Here is a 16045-nt window from a genome sequence, read left to right as displayed (position 1 = left end):
CCACAATGCACTGCTCAGGTGCAGTGAATAAATTACATGACGTCAGTAATTTATTCACTGTACCTGAGCAGTGCATTGTGGGGTGGCTTGTGACGTCAGATCCCTATAAAAGAGCTGTCAAACTCAATACGGCTCATAGCGTGGGAAACGTCCTTAGAAGCAGGAGCTTCTTTTTTTTCTCTCTATTTTTCGGGCAGGCGGGCATGCGACTGATCATCGGGGACACTATTTTTTTATTTTTTAATAAAGGACTTTTTCAAAACTGGCTTTTGTGTTCATTTTCTTTGTATACTTTTTTGGTGAATGGGTAGGGGTACAATGTATCTGGTATCCATTCACATGGGGGGGGCGGGATCTGGGGGCTTCCAGATTCTGATAAGCCTTCCCCCCTCAGACCCCCACAACCACAGTCCACAGTTGTTGGGAAGAGCCCCCTGTCCCCATCAACATGGGGGCAAGGTGCTTTGGGGTATGGGGGGAGCAGAGCCCCCTGCCCCAAATCACCCACCCCCCCATGTTGAGGGCATGTGGCCTGGTATGGTTCAGGAGGGGGGCACTCACTCGCCCCCACCCCCATCCTGGCCAGCCAGGCTGTGTGCTTGGATAAGGGTCTGGTAATGATTTTAGGGGGAACCCCCTGCTGTTTTTTCAGCAATACTGACATAAACTGATATAAACTGAAGTGCCTATATATATATAACTTTGTGGTATCCACTGATCTCAACAAACTGTAAAAAGCAAAAATCTCTGTCCCTGCCAGCAATGTATTACCAACTATAGAATTCCACTTATAAATCACCCGCTGGCCAAGGGATTCAAACCCACAACTTCGCAATTGCAAGCCTGGTATTCTACCAAAATGTGGAAAAAAGTGCAGCGCTAATAAATACTAGCAATATAAACGTGTATATATATAAACCAAGAAAGGTAAATACAAATAAATTGCAAAATGAATAAAAGTGAACATCAAATCAACAGTCCCATATGTGAAGTGAAAAAAACAGTCCACAACGGTGATAATTGAAGTGCTCACTGGATCCCAACACCAACAAGATATAGAGATATAATGTGCTCACCAGAACGATAGGACTCAAAATGCCATATAGCATATGAGTCAAATCAGCTTGTTGTACAATGGATGGATAATCTCACTGCTTTAAATCATAACTGAAGCACAGTTTGTGAATGAACAGGAAGCTGCTCAGCACAGAGCACTTCCCATTCATTCATTGTCCCATGCAGCTAAGGGCTCAAGAGAAAGGCATGTGTGTTTGAGCTTTGGGTTGCACACCCTAATGCAATGGGCTGCAAACACTTATGGTGTGGACTTTAGGGTACCCATAGGTGTGATAAGAAATCTATCCAAAGTGAGAAAAATCTTGTTGTCCCTGGGGCAATCATCTGCATAAGCAGTTTTGTCCATTGGTACTGTTCTGGGGACCATAGGATTTTTCTATTACAGTACTTTTAGTTCCAGTTACTGTAGTCACCAGGACAAACAGACAGGGGACAAATATAGCAATCAATACCTTACACGGCTTTTTATCCTCTCATAACTTTATCCAACACAAAAAAATGGCTTTCAAAACACTTTCAACTCACATAAAAATGTACTATTACAACAATAACTCAAAATTTGTTGCACTGAAACAGTACAGTTAGTTGTCTCTTTGCATCTGACAGTCACAATGGTAAGTTCTCACTAACGCTTTCCTAAACCTGTCAATTCTTTTCCATTACAACCTCACTCTCCTGAACATTAACAGCCTCCTGGAGCCAGAGAAACTGTTATTAATTACATTGCCTAATAAACTCATTTGGCTTCCTGCCCAGCTTCCAAAACATGCATTGGCCTGCGCACCGTCATCTTGCTGTAATTATGTTTATACGGAAAGTTAATTTTTGTTTTCATAAATTGATTTGAGGTTTCTGGAAGCTATTTACAGATAATTAACTTTTTCTGCACAAGAGGATGGGAGCTTCTCTTACAAATTGGTGCTTTGGTCAAACAGTGAGTGACCTTAGGACCTCATTGCATAATTTTATTTTATACACTATATTACCAAAAGTATTGGGACGCTTGCCTTTACTCTCACGTGAACTTTAATAGCATCCCCGTTTTAATCTGCAGGGTTGGATATTGAGTTGGCCCACCCTTTGCAGCTATAACAGCTTCAACTCTTCAGGGAGGCTGTCCCAGAAGGCTGTATTTACACTGGTGGGCATGAGAACCCTTTTCTGTACACTCAGCTGTACACAAGAACCCTTTTCTGTACACTCAGCTGTACACAAGAACGCTTTTCTGTACACTCAGCTGTACACAATAACCCTTTTCCTCACAGTCAGATAGGCACTATAAAGTGTCCTTCTGCCAGAAAACGGACAACCAAATCCTTGACTGTGGGTATACTATTAGTATCATCTACTAACCAAAAATCAATTTACACAGGCATATAGATGTAGCTTTCACATGCTTTGAAATACTCTATAATACCGAAAGCATGCCTGCCTTTACACGCACATGAACTTTAATACCATCCCAGTCTTAGTCTGTAGGGTTCAACATGGAGTTGGCCCACCCTTTGCAGCTCTAAAAACTTCAACTTTTCTGGGAAGGCTGTCTACAAGCTTTAGGAGTGTCTATGGGAATGTTTGACCATTCTTCCAGAAGCGCATTTGTCAGTCACTGATGTTGGATGAAAAGGCTTACTGCATTATTGGGTGAGCTTCACCTTGTGCTTACTGTCTGTTGAGGTGTTGACCTGTGGACTGCATTCAGATATCGATGTTTGGATGAGAAGCTCTTTATGGAAGAGAATAGTATTCAGTGCAAAGTACAAAATAAAAAAATAAAAAGTTTAAAGTGTATGGGAGCCCTCACCTTGTTAAATGACCCATTCAGTTTAAAATAGAAATGCAAGGCAAACAATTTGTGTGTGTGTATATATATATATATATATATATATATATATATATATGTATATGTATGTATATATACACTATCTCACAAAAGTTAGCACACCCCTAACATTTTTGTAAATATTTTATTATAACTTTTCATGTGACAACACTAAAGGAATGACACTTAGCTACAATGTAAAATAGTGAGTGTACAGCTTGTATAACAGTGTAAATTTGCTGCCCCCCCAAAAATAACTCAATACAGTCATTAATGTCTAAACTGCTGGCAACAAAAGTGAGTACACCCCTAAGTGAAAATGTCCAAATTGGGCCCAATTAGCCATTTCCCTACCCTGGTGTCATGTGACTCATTAGTGTTACAAGGTTTCAGGTATGAATGGGGAGCAGGTGTGTTAAATTGTGTTATCGTTCTCACTTTCTCATACTGGTCACTGGAAGTTCAACATGGCACCTCATGGCAAAAAAGAATTGTTGCTCTACATAAGATGGTCTAGGCTATAATAAGATTGCCAAGACCCTGAAACTGAGCTGCAGCACAGTGGCCAAGACCATACAGTGGTTTAACAGGACAGGTTCTACTCAGAACAGGCCTCGCCATGGTCGACCAAAGAAGTTGAGTGCATGTGCTCAGTGTCATATCCAGAGATTGTCTTTGGGAAATAGACATATGAGGGCTGCCAGCATTGCTGCAGAGGTTGAAGGGGTGGGGGTCAGCCGGTCAGTGCTCAGACCATACACCGCACACTGCATCAAATTGGTCCGCATGGTTGTCATCCCAGATGGAAGCCTCTTCTAAAGATGATGCACAAGAAAGCCTGCAAAACGTTTGCTGAAGACCAGCAGACTAAGGACATGGATTACTGGAACCATGTCCTATGATGAGACCAAGATAAACTTATTTGGTTCAGATGGTGTCAGGTGTGTGTGGCGGCAACCAGGCAAGGAGTACAAAGACAAGTGTGTCTTGCCTACGGTCAAGCATGGTGGTGGGAGTGTCATGGTCTGGGGCTCAATGAGTGCTGCCGGTAATGGGGCGCAGTTCATTGAGGGAACCATGAAAGCCAACATGTACTGTGACATACTGAAGCAGAGCATGATCCCCTCCCTTCGGAGACTGTACCACAGTGCAGTATTCTAACATGATAACGACCCCAAACACACCCCTTAGATGACCATTGCCTTGCTAAAGAAGCTGAGGTTAAAGGTGATGGAGTGGTCAAGCATGTCTCCAGAGCTAAACTCTATTGAGCATCTGTGGGGCATCCTCAAACGGATGGTGGAGGAACACAAGGTCTCTAACATCCACCAGCTCCGTGATGTTGTCATGGAGGAGTGGAAGAGGACTCCAGTGACAACCTGTGAAGGTCTGGTGAACTCCATGCCCAAGAGGGTTAGGGCAGTGCTGGAAAGTAATGGTGGCTACACAAAACTTTGGGCCCAATTTGGACATCACTTTTTTTGCCCGCAGTTTAGACATTAATGGCTGTGTGTTGAGTTATTTTGAGGGGACAGCAAATTTACACTGTTATACAAGCTGTACACTCACTACTTTATATTTAGCAAAGTGTCATTTCTTCAGTGGTGTCACATGAAAAGATATATTAAAATATTTACAAAAATGTGAGGGGTGTACTCACTTTTGTGAGATATTATATATACACATTATAAACACCTTTTTCTTTTTTTTTTTTTTATAAGTGATCACATAACTTCTGTTCTTTTCTCAATAAGTAGCTAAGAGAGCTGGGGGTAGAGACTGCAGGGGTTATGCCAGCAAAGAAAGAGCAATATATTGATCTTCCCAGTGAAGAGCTATGCAGATGGGCATATCAGCACAAATCTTGGTAACTGGAGGATAGGCAGTCAGTACTATCAGTACAGTCAGAAAACTGATAATACTGAGATGGATGAGCTTCTATGCGTAGCATGGTCCGTTTGAAATAGGAAAGCAGGGGGACTGGCAGGGTCACCAGTGATTTCACTCAAAGGAAGCAAAGGAAGCAATGCAAAGAGAACAGGATCATTTTTAACACAAGTACATGGTACAACATTCACAAATTAAGAATATCAAATGTTGGGGTAACACATTTTAATGCTGCACTTCACGACTACCAGTTGAAGCCCAATGAGGATCAAGATTCAGATCAATCGATCTGATTTTCCTGGCTGAATGCTGTTTCAAGGTCCTAATGTGCCATTCCAAACACTATTTAGAAAAAAAATTTTTTTGGCTGAAATTCCACTTTCTACTGACAAAAGTAAAGGTTATGTAAACATATTGACTGTATTTTTCTACAATTGACTCATATAGGTCAATGACTCGCACTGCTTCATGTGTACACTGGAAATAATGTGAGTTAACAATGCTTAATGATGTAAAGGCACCTTAAAAAACAAAAGTAACCCATTTGCATTTACCATTGCTGTGCTTACAATAGTAATAAAATCTCAACATCCCAATTTATACTGTTTTTACTGTCTGTACTGTCTTATGAGCCTTTTACAATGCATTGTACTTTGCAGTAGGGTACATATCTACATTGTCTACAAATCGCAGTCCAGTTATATATATATATATACCCTGCAAGATTTCAGTAAAAGTTTATTTTTGGGTATGTTTTTCCTGTTAGTATGTTTTCTTAAAGTGGTTCTAAAGGCAGAAGGTTTTTTTTTATCATAATACATTCTATGCATAAAGATTAAAAACCTTCCATGTGCAGCAGTCCCCCTCAGCCCCCTAATACTTACCTAAGCTCCCTCTCGATCCAAGCATGTTGCACGAGGGCCTCGGCTGTCTGAGATTCTACCCCCTTATTGGCTGAGACACACAATGGGCGCCATTGGCTCCTGCTTCTTTCAATCAAAGTCAGTGAGCCAATGAAGAGAGGGGGGTGGGGCCAAGCCTCGTCTCTGTGTCTGAAAGGACACCCAGAGCAGTGGCTCTGCTCAGGTGCCCCAAAAGCAAGCTTCTTGCTGTGGGGGGCACTGGGCAGGAGAGAGGTGCCAGGGGCGCTGGGAAGGGACCCGAGAAGAGGAGGATCTGGGCTACTATGTGCAAAACCAACTGCACAGAGCAGTACATGGAATATAGGGTGCTTCTGTTAGGAAAATCAATGCTCATAGATGGTAGAAAAAGGAGGGGAAAAAAGATGAATGTGCTTCTGTAATCGTGCAGGGGTACCACGGTGACAAAAGGGGCAGCTTTTCTGGATTGGTAGAAGCGACTCCAACTTTAAAAGCAAGGAAAAGGGAGAAGGCGCCTCTGAGTGCAGCTTGTGATACTTTTATTTGCACACGGAGATTAACACACTTACAGGATGGATGAATAGCAGCGTCATTATTTGGGGTCCATTCCTGACCCTGTGGCTCTATCTTCTTAAGCCGTCCAGCAGCAAGGAGATGGTGGAATGGAGGAGCCCAACCAGGGGCAGTTTTTCAGCCAGAGACTGCGATGGAACGCACGCCTCGCCCGTGGACCGCACGTAGCGTAATGACGTCAGAGGGCGGTAACGCTTTTCAGAGCATGCGCAATAGTGCTCCTTCGTCAGATCAATCAATTAACCCTTTGTTAAATTGCTCCTGATTACTTGCCTTTCTCTCTTTCACTTGTATTTTTATACTAATGTTTAAAGCGGAGTTCCACCCTGGAATTTTTTATTTTTTTTTAAATACCCCGGGACAGTCAGTGCTAGTGCATTCCACAATGGCTAGCCTCTGATCTGTCCCGGGTTGCACTTACCTGTTAGGACAAATACTTACCTTGAAAAAGTCTTGTCCAGCGCTGCCATCTCAGATGTGGGCAGTTTGAAGCCAGCGCGATCCTCTTCGGCATCCTCTTCCGCCTTCTTCGGTCCCACGATGCCCTGCGTCGGCCCCGCCGTCACTTCCGGGCGCGCGCGTCATCCCTCCACAGCTTCTGGGCATGCCCAGAAGCTGTTTAGAATGGGATGACGCGCACCCCGGAACTGACGTCGGGGCCGGTGCAGGCGCAATGATTCCTGGGAGCTATGACGTTCAGCTCCCAGGAATCATTGCAGAGCCAGGAAGTGACGACGGGCCGCGGCCGAGGAAGGAGGAAGAAGGAAGTAAGGTAAGTATATTTTCTTCGCTACGAGGTAAGTAAAAAAAAAAAAAAATGCGATTAGCCATTTGTTTTTCAGGTGACCCGGAGCGAGAAGATGGAGGTAAGTATAAAATTAGGGTGGAACTCCACTTTAATAAGTTTTTGTTTTCATTTTTAAATGTATTAAAAAAAGAAAAATAACTTTTTTGTGTTAGTAAGATACCTACCTTCACCAAGTGGTTTTTATCTAAAGCAGTGATGGTGAACCTTGGCACCTCAGATGTTTTGGTACTACATTTCCCATGATGCTCATCTACACTGCAGAGTGCATGAGTATCATGGGAAATTTAGTTCCAAAACATCTAGGGTGCCAAGGTTCGCCATCACTGATCTAAAGCAATTCGAGCTGTTTAAAAATAATTCTTGAAACACAATACCACCAAAAAAATGCTTTGTTTGCCCCCAAGAACAATAATATATCTATTATTTCAATAGTCAAATCAACAAAAGCTCATGGCTCAATTGTGAAAAGGCATTATGATTTGCCAAGAAGTTTTCTGATTCACTCTATATGATTATTTGCCAAATTTTGGCTGCTAACTTTAAAGTTGTGTCACTGAGTCAAATTTTTTATTTCTTTTTTTTTTTTCTCCCACAACCCTATAGGAGGAACTATGTTATCATACCCCAATATAAAAGTACTGCATGAGTGCAATTGCTGCTATTTTCTGATTCACTGAAACTTGGTACATTGGACCTGATTTACTAAGCCCCTCATATTTCTAGTAATTTTGAAGCTGTTTCTTTTGGGTGTTTTACAAGCTTTGTGCAAGTGTTTTTACATGTGTATTAGGCTTCAAGCATTTTTATGTTTCCTGGGCTGGGCAAGGGGAGGAGAACAGTTCTAGAGTAGGAGAATAGGTACAAAAATGCGTGCAAATAAGTGTATCGCACATTTACAGGCACATCCATTCAAGTTTAAGAGAGCAAAAAACATCTGTATTTGCTCAAAAATGCACATGTATTTTTTTGAGAGTAAGGCACAGAGCAACTGAACAAACATTCTGTGAACAGGGACAATTAGAAAATAATAGAATTTTGCAAGCTGAGTGTAGTGAGGCAAGTAAAAAAGCTGTGAATTTGTAGCTAATGCGTGAAGTGAGGTAAAGTAAACATTTATTCAGCTCAAGCATCCAGTAATGTGCAGAGAAGTTATTTTTTAAATTACCCTGCATATGTCGAGGACATTAAATTGAACACTGGTGTACTGCACCTCACTTCATTTCACATCCATGGTCTCAGTGCCCTTGAGTGCCATAATGTGTCTTATTTACAGTCGCACTATGGGGGATGTTCTCACTGGTTGTCACAGACAATGCATTTACACATTTTTACGTTCAGTGCTATAATTTTTGGTCCTAGTCCTCAGAAGTGTGTAAACACTCCTGTTCTTTGACAGCTGCTGGTTACATATTACTGTACATAGTTGTTAAGGTTGAATAACGACACCGGTCTATCCAGCTCAACCTGTGGTGTGTGTGTGACTTTATGTCAATATGAAATCCCAAATCCCTGTATGTTGCGATCATTAAGATGCATTTCAAGTTTTTTTTATACCTAGCGACACTCTCTGCTTACACCACTGCTTGTGGAAGGGAATTCCAAATCCTCAGTTTAAGGTTAAACCTCTTCTCCTTCAGTTTCAATGAATGGCCGCATGTCTTTTTAAACTCCCTCCTACTTAAAAGTTTTTTCCCTATGCTGGGGTCGCCAGTAAGGTATTACAGTATATCAAAAAAGTGAGTACACCCCTCACATTTTTGTAAATATTTTAATATTTCTTTTCATGTGACAACACTGAAGAAATTACACTTTTCTACATTGTAAAATAGTTAGTGTACAGCTTGTATAACAGTGTAAATTTGCTGTCCCCTTAAAATAACTCAACACACAGCCATTAATGCCTAAGCCGCTGGCAACAAAAGTGAGTACACCCCTAAGTCAAAATGTCCAAATTGGGCCCAAAGTGTCAATATTTTGTATGGTCACCAATATTTTCCAGCACTTCCTTAACCCTCTTGGGCATGGAGTTCACCAGAGCTTCACAGGTTGCCACTGGATTCCTCTTCCACTCCTCTATGATGACCTTGTTCTCCTCCACCTTTCCGTTTGAGGATGCCCCACAGATGCTCAAGAGGGTTTAGGTCTGGAGACATGCTTGGCCAGTTCATCATCTTTAGGCTAGGTTTCCACTAGTGCGGCTACGAAGTCGTGCTACTTCTAGCACGACTTCGTAGCAAAAGTAAACCGCGGCTTCAGTTAGACTTGTCCCTCATATATAGAGGGAAGTCGCGCTCAAAAGTAATACACGATTTACTTTTGAGGTCGCGGCAACTGAAGCCGCGGCAGTGGAAACGGGCCCCATTGAAAACAATGGGTTTTGACTTGCTGTGCGACTTGACATGTGTCAAGTCGCACCGCAAGTCGCACTAGTGGAAACCGAGCCTTACCCTCAGCTTCTTTAGCAAGGCAGCGGTCATCTTGGAAGTGTGTTTGAGGTTGTTATCATGTTGGAAAACTGCCCTGCGGCTCAGTCTCCGAAAGGAGGAGATCATGCTTTGCTTCAGTAGGTCACAGTACATGTTGTCTTTCATGGTTCCCTCAATGAACTGTGGCTCCCCAGTGCCAGCAGCACTCATGCAGCCCCAGACCAGGACACTCCCACCACCATGCGTGACTGTAGGCAAGACACACTTGTCATTGTACTCCTCACCTGTTTGCCGCCACACACGCTTGACACCATCTGAAACAAATACGTTTATCTTGGTCTCATCAGACCACAGGACATGGTTCCAGTAATCCATGTCCATAGTCTGCTTGTCTTCAGCAAACTGTTTGCAGGCTTTCTTGTGCATCATCTTTAGAAGGGGCTTCCTTCCGGGACGACAGCTATGCAGACCATGCAGACCAATTTGATGCTGTGTGCAGCTTATGGTCTGAGCACTGACAGGCTGACACCCCACCCCCTCAACCTCTGCAGCAATGCTGACAGCACTCATACGTCTATTTCCCAAAGACAGCCTCTGGATATGATGCTGAGCACGTGCACTCAACTTCTTTGGTTGACCGTGGCGAGGCCTGTTCTGAGTGGATCCTGTCCTGTTAAACCGCTGTATGGTCTTGGCCACCGTGCTGCAGCTCAGTTTTAGGGTCTTGGCAATCTTCTTATAGCCTAGGCCATCTTTATGTAAAGCAACAATTTCTTTTTTTCAGATCCTCAGAGAGTTCTTTGTCTTGAGGTGCCATGTTGAACTTCCAGTGACCAGTATGAGAGAGTGACAGTGATAACATTACATTTATCACACCTGATCCCCATTCACACCTGAGACCTTGTAACACTAATGAGTCACATGACACCGGGGAGAGAAAAAGGCTAATTGTGCCCAATTTGGACATTTTCACTTAGGGGCGTACTCACTTTTGTGCCAGGGGCTTAGACATCAATGGCTGTGTGGTGAGTTATTTTGAGGGGACAGCAAATTTACACTGTTATACAAGCTTTACACTCACTACTTTACATTGTAGCAAAGTGTCATTTCTTCAGTGTTGTCACATGAAAAGATAGAATAAAATATTTTCAAAAATGTGAGGGGTGTACTTGCTTTTGTGAGATACTGTATATTGCATTATATACTGCTATCATATCTCCTCTCAAGCGTCTCTTCTCCAGGGAGAATACGTTTTTAATGCTTGTAGTCCTTCCCCATAACTGAGGTCCTCCAGTCCCTTTATGGGGGTGTTGGTTCACTAGGGACCATGTTTTATATTTCCTACTTATGATAGTATACTCAGCATAATTCCGTAATAGTCTGATGTATTTGGACTACTTACCTTTCTCATTCTACTTACATTTCTCATTCTCATTTCTACAGATCTCTTTGTTTTTGGAGTTGGTATTCTTTTATTATAATTTTCTATCCAAAGTTTTGATATAAGGCTGCTATATGCTCCTGATATTTTACTCTCCAAGATTGTAATAACTTTTTTGTGACTTTCCGAGAGTTCATTTTTTTATTCTCAATATCGGTGTGTCAATACTGGTTTGGTATGTTTTTTCTCTTTGTTTTCTTATCTTTCTTAATAAAATCTGATTGAAAGTAAACCTCATTTGCCTTTGTGTTGCCCAACCCATTTTTTTATTGAGATCTTCCTGTGAGGTTTCCACATCCTGTTGTGAAGTTATTGCCCTGCTTAACTTTGTATCATCAGCAGGCACTGAGACTGAGCTATTTATCCCATCCTCTTTATCTTTTATGAATAAATCAAACAGAATTGCTCCTAGGACAGATCCCTAGGGGACTCCACTTACCACACCAGCCCATTTTGAGTGCTCGCTATTTATCACCACCCTTTTGACATGCCACTGTAACCAGTTTTCTATCCAGGTACATACCCGACAGTCCATGCCGACAGACCTCAGTTTGTAAAGTAAATGTTTATAGGGAACTGTATCAAATGCTTTTGCAAAATCCAGGTATACCACATTCACAGACCTATCTAGATGGCAGCTTACTTCCTCATAGAATGTTAACAGATTGGTCTGGCAAGAATGATCCTTTGTGGATTCATGCTGACTAATCACTATTGATAATGTTTTCAGCAGCAAATTCTTGGATTATCATTCCCTCCAATAATTTACAAACTAGTAATGTTAGATTGACTGGCCTGTACTTTCCATGGATATGTCTCTGCCCCTTCTTAAATATTGGTATCACGTTGGCTTTTCTCCAATCAGCTGGTACCATTCCAGTCAGTAAACTGTCTATAAAAATTAGGAACAATGTCTAGCTATCACTCGACTGAGTTCCTTAAGGACTCTTGGGTGTAAGTCATCTGGTCCTGGTGATTTATTTATGTTAAGTTTTTAAGGTCTATTTCTGACACTGCCTTCTGTTGGCCACGAGGGTACATTCTGTGATGTGTTATTAACAAAACAGTCTTGGTTACTATATCATCCCTTTGCCTTTGTGAAAACTGAGGGGAAGAATGCAATTAAAACCGTTGCCTTCTTCTTGTATTCGTCTTTTATGGGGCCAATATGCTCTGATCTCACTTTCTTACTGTTAATATATTAAAAACATTTCTTGGGATTTTTTTTAACTCTCTTCCGCTATGTGCCTTTCATGATCTATTTTAGCAGCCCTAATTGTACTCTTACACTTCTTATTGCTTTCCTTGTAGTGTTGGAATGCTGACAAATGACCCCTTATTTTTTTTAAAGGCCTTTTTTTCGCTTTTTATATGTATTTTTACATCATAGTTTAGCCACCCAGGTTAAATCTTAGCTTTTTTTTATACTTATTACCTATTGGAATGCATTGTATAATACCTTTGTTTAATATGTTCATAAAGGTCTCTCATTTTTTTCTTTAGTGTTCAATGTTCCTAGGATTTTATCCCATTTAATATCTTTGATAATTGAGTGTACTTGTGTTACCCTTGTTTCTCCTTTTCCTGTGATTTACACTGAATGTAATTACCTTGTGATCGTTGGTCTCATTCCAGCACCCTGGATTTGACTATGATGCAGCCCTGTCTGTCTATCCACCTGCAAGGTGATTGATGTGGTCAGTCTCTGGGTGGAGACCAAACCTGATTAAAGCCAGTCAAGCCAGCAGTCTCATGTTTGTGATAACACTGGTTACATGTGCTCAAGCTGCCTGTTTGTCTGTCCTGCTCTGCTATTCGGATTCCCTTGTTGACGATCTCAGAACAGATATTAGACTATTCTCTGAACTCTGCCTGCCTTTTGATTATGGATTAACCCTGTCTATTTTGAACCTTGTCTACCTAGACTGTCATTGAACCACTCTGCCTGTCTGCCAACCGCAATTTTGCTTTGCTCAGTTTGTGCATGTCCCCGCATGGTAGCCAGGCCCTGTAGCATTGTGTATAAGACCTGGGGGCAACCAAGTACAGGTAGGTCTGCTCGCCCTATGGGAAAGGGGGCTACTATAGGTGGAGAGCACAGAAGCTAGCTATAGTGCCTGACCACCTGCATTAGGGGTAAGCGTGACAAATCGTAAATCACAGTCACAGTGACTGCCCCTCCTAATCACCAATGGTCACTTTAAATTGTCATTAATTCTGCTTAGAGTCATAAGCATGCTGTCATTCATTGGTCAGTTTTAGGATATCAGTTAGCAAAACTGAAAATTGTAGGAAAGGAATAAGGAGAATCAGAACTTGCTTTTCATCTTTGTAGTAAAAGAAATGCTAAAAACAGAAAAATACGGTACATCTAAATGTTTTCAAGAAAAGTCACCAGACTCAACTGAACACTTGATTGAGAATGGGCATGAGTGAACCTGGCAAAGTTTTATTTGCTGCACAGTCGTCGATCCTGTTGGGATGTTCATGAACTCTGAAGATAGCGAAAACCGGAACATGAAGTCTATAGGAAGAGAATTTGGGTATTTTTTTGGCCTTTTTTAACACTAATCTACAAGTTGTTCATCCTAAAGGGCATGAGAAGCTGGGCATTGTCTTGGGGGACATGTACTAATTAGATTTTTTTTTTAAGGCTCCATGTACACGGGACGCTGGAAATGGCCGTTTAGGAGCAGTTGGGCATTTTTTTCAGAACCCCCTGAACGCAGCTCCATGTTATCTTATCTGTCCATGTACACATGGTCATTTACAGTCATTTGCAGGCAGTTGCGTTCAGGGACTTTTTTTAGAACGCAATTATTTGCGTTCGAATGTGTGTTTCCCGGCGTTTCAAATGCAGAAACGCGGCAGAACGTGACTAAACGTGACTGAACGTGATGAACCTACGTTCAGCCACGTTATAAGTTTTTTTTCTTCCATTCAAAATCAATGGTTCCCTATGAAGATTTTTAATAAACTTTCCAAAACGTCTCCTGTCGTTACTTCCATACACTGCCTTTTATGTGGTGAATGAGTAGGGGTACAGTGTACCCCATACCCATTCACATAGGGAGGGGGTCCGGGATCTGGGGGGCCCATTAAAGGGGGCTTCCATATTCCGATGAGCCCCCTGGCCGCAGACCCCCACAACCACCGGCCAGGGTTGTGGGGATGAGGCCCTTGTCCTCATCAACATGGGGGCAAGGTGCTTTGAGGTGGGGGGTGCAGAGCTCCCCCTGCCCCAAAGCACCAACACCCCCCCATGTTGAGGGCATGTGGCCTGGTGTGGTCCAGGGGGGGTGGGGCCGCTCGCTCGTCCCCTCCCCTTTCCTGGCCTGCCGGGCTGCATGCTCGGATAAGGGTCTGGTATGGATTTTGGGTGGGACTTCACGCCGTTTTTTCGGCGTGGGGCTACCCTCAAATTCCATACCGGACCAAAAGGGCCTGGTTTGGAACCTGGGGGGGACCCCCACGCAGTTTTTTTCCCATTTTTGGCATGGAGTTTGTTGTGGAAATTTTGATAGACAATTTCTTTAGTTAAATAGTCATAATGTCTCCCAGTGTCGGTTTTACAGATAATCGATATTCACAGTGATTATTGCTTTAACTGTCATTGAAAGACTTGTTAGTGATAAGATGGCAGCCATTTCTGCCATCTCTGCACATGGCTGTGTTTCTACATAAGCACTGCCCATTGTACTTTCTGTGATTGGTGGTTGTGAAGCCACTCCCTGTAACTTCCTTTGTTCACTTGCTGTAAATAAACCTGCTCTGCCCTGCCCTCACACAGAAGACACAGAACACAGAACACAGAGGACGACACACACACACACACACACACACACACACACACACACACACACACACACACAGACATACATACATACACACATACACACACAGACACAGCAGCAAACACATCATTCATCCATGAAGAGACACATGAACTCTCACACACAAACACTTGCTCTTACACACACACACACACACACACACACACATACATATCCAATGGAGAGAGACCTGGCAGATGGCATCGAAATGACCCAGCGGGTCTGTTCCTTTCTTTATCGCCGAATGCTTGGTAAATCCTTATGCAAAAGAGCAATACAATTGTACTTTTCAGTACAAGCCCTTTTAATTTCCACGACAAGTTCCCCCTCAAGATTCTCACAGTGCGGATCCGACTTGCGGTGCGACTTCCATTCAAATCAATAGGCTCCCATAGGGAACCATTGATTTTGAATGGAGGCAGAAAAACGCTGCTAAAAGCAACGTGGCCAAACGTGCAATAACGCAAATGGAAAAAGCTACTGAAAGCATGTTTAACAGCTGCTTTTTCCCGGCGTCAGAAATAGCTTTGCAGGATGTTTTTTCTAACGTCCCGTGTACATGGAGCCTAACTTTTCACCTGGGAGTGGGGCTTTTAATGCAGCTTAAAGAGGTTGTAAAGTCAGAAGTTTTTTTTTTTCTTAATACATTCTATGCATTAGGATAAAAAGCCTTCTGTGTGCAGCAGCCCCCCCCCCCAGCCTTCCCCCCCAATACTTACCTAGACCTATCTCGATCCAGCAAAGTTGCAGTAGTGTCTCAGCTGCCCAAGACTCTCCCTCCTGATTAGCTAAGACACCAGCGTGGTGCCATTGACTCCGGCTATTGTCAATCAAATTCAGTGAGCCAATCAGGAGAGAGAGGGTCAAGGCTGGGCAACGGCTCCATGTCTGAATGGATACATGGAGCTGCAGCTCAGTTCGGGGTGCCGCCACAGCAAGCTTCTTGCTGTGGGGGCACTCAACAGGAAGGAGGGACCAGGAGCAACAAAGAGGGACCTGAGAAGAGGAGGATCTGGGCCACTCTGTGCAAACCACTTCACAGAGCAGAAAAGTAAAACATCAGGGCACGCAATCTGGGTGGCCTGCAAACTTGTTACTGAACTGTACCAGGTTACATTGGGAGGGAACTCTGCAAATAGAGAGGCCAAGCCCTGCAACAAACCTTGTGCCCATGCTAAATTGGACAAGGACCTCATTCTCACATTTTTTCCACCCTAAAGTATTGTGGGGGTTTGTGGGAGGAAGGTAGCTTAATGGTATTTGGAAGCCTTTTACAAAAAGTGGGCCCCTGGATTTT

The sequence above is a fragment of the Pelophylax lessonae genome, assembly GCF_965119305.1.
Source record: "Pelophylax lessonae genome assembly, chromosome: 1".
Lineage (NCBI taxonomy): Eukaryota > Metazoa > Chordata > Amphibia > Anura > Ranidae > Pelophylax > Pelophylax lessonae.
Note: the sequence above shows the minus strand (reverse complement) of the source record.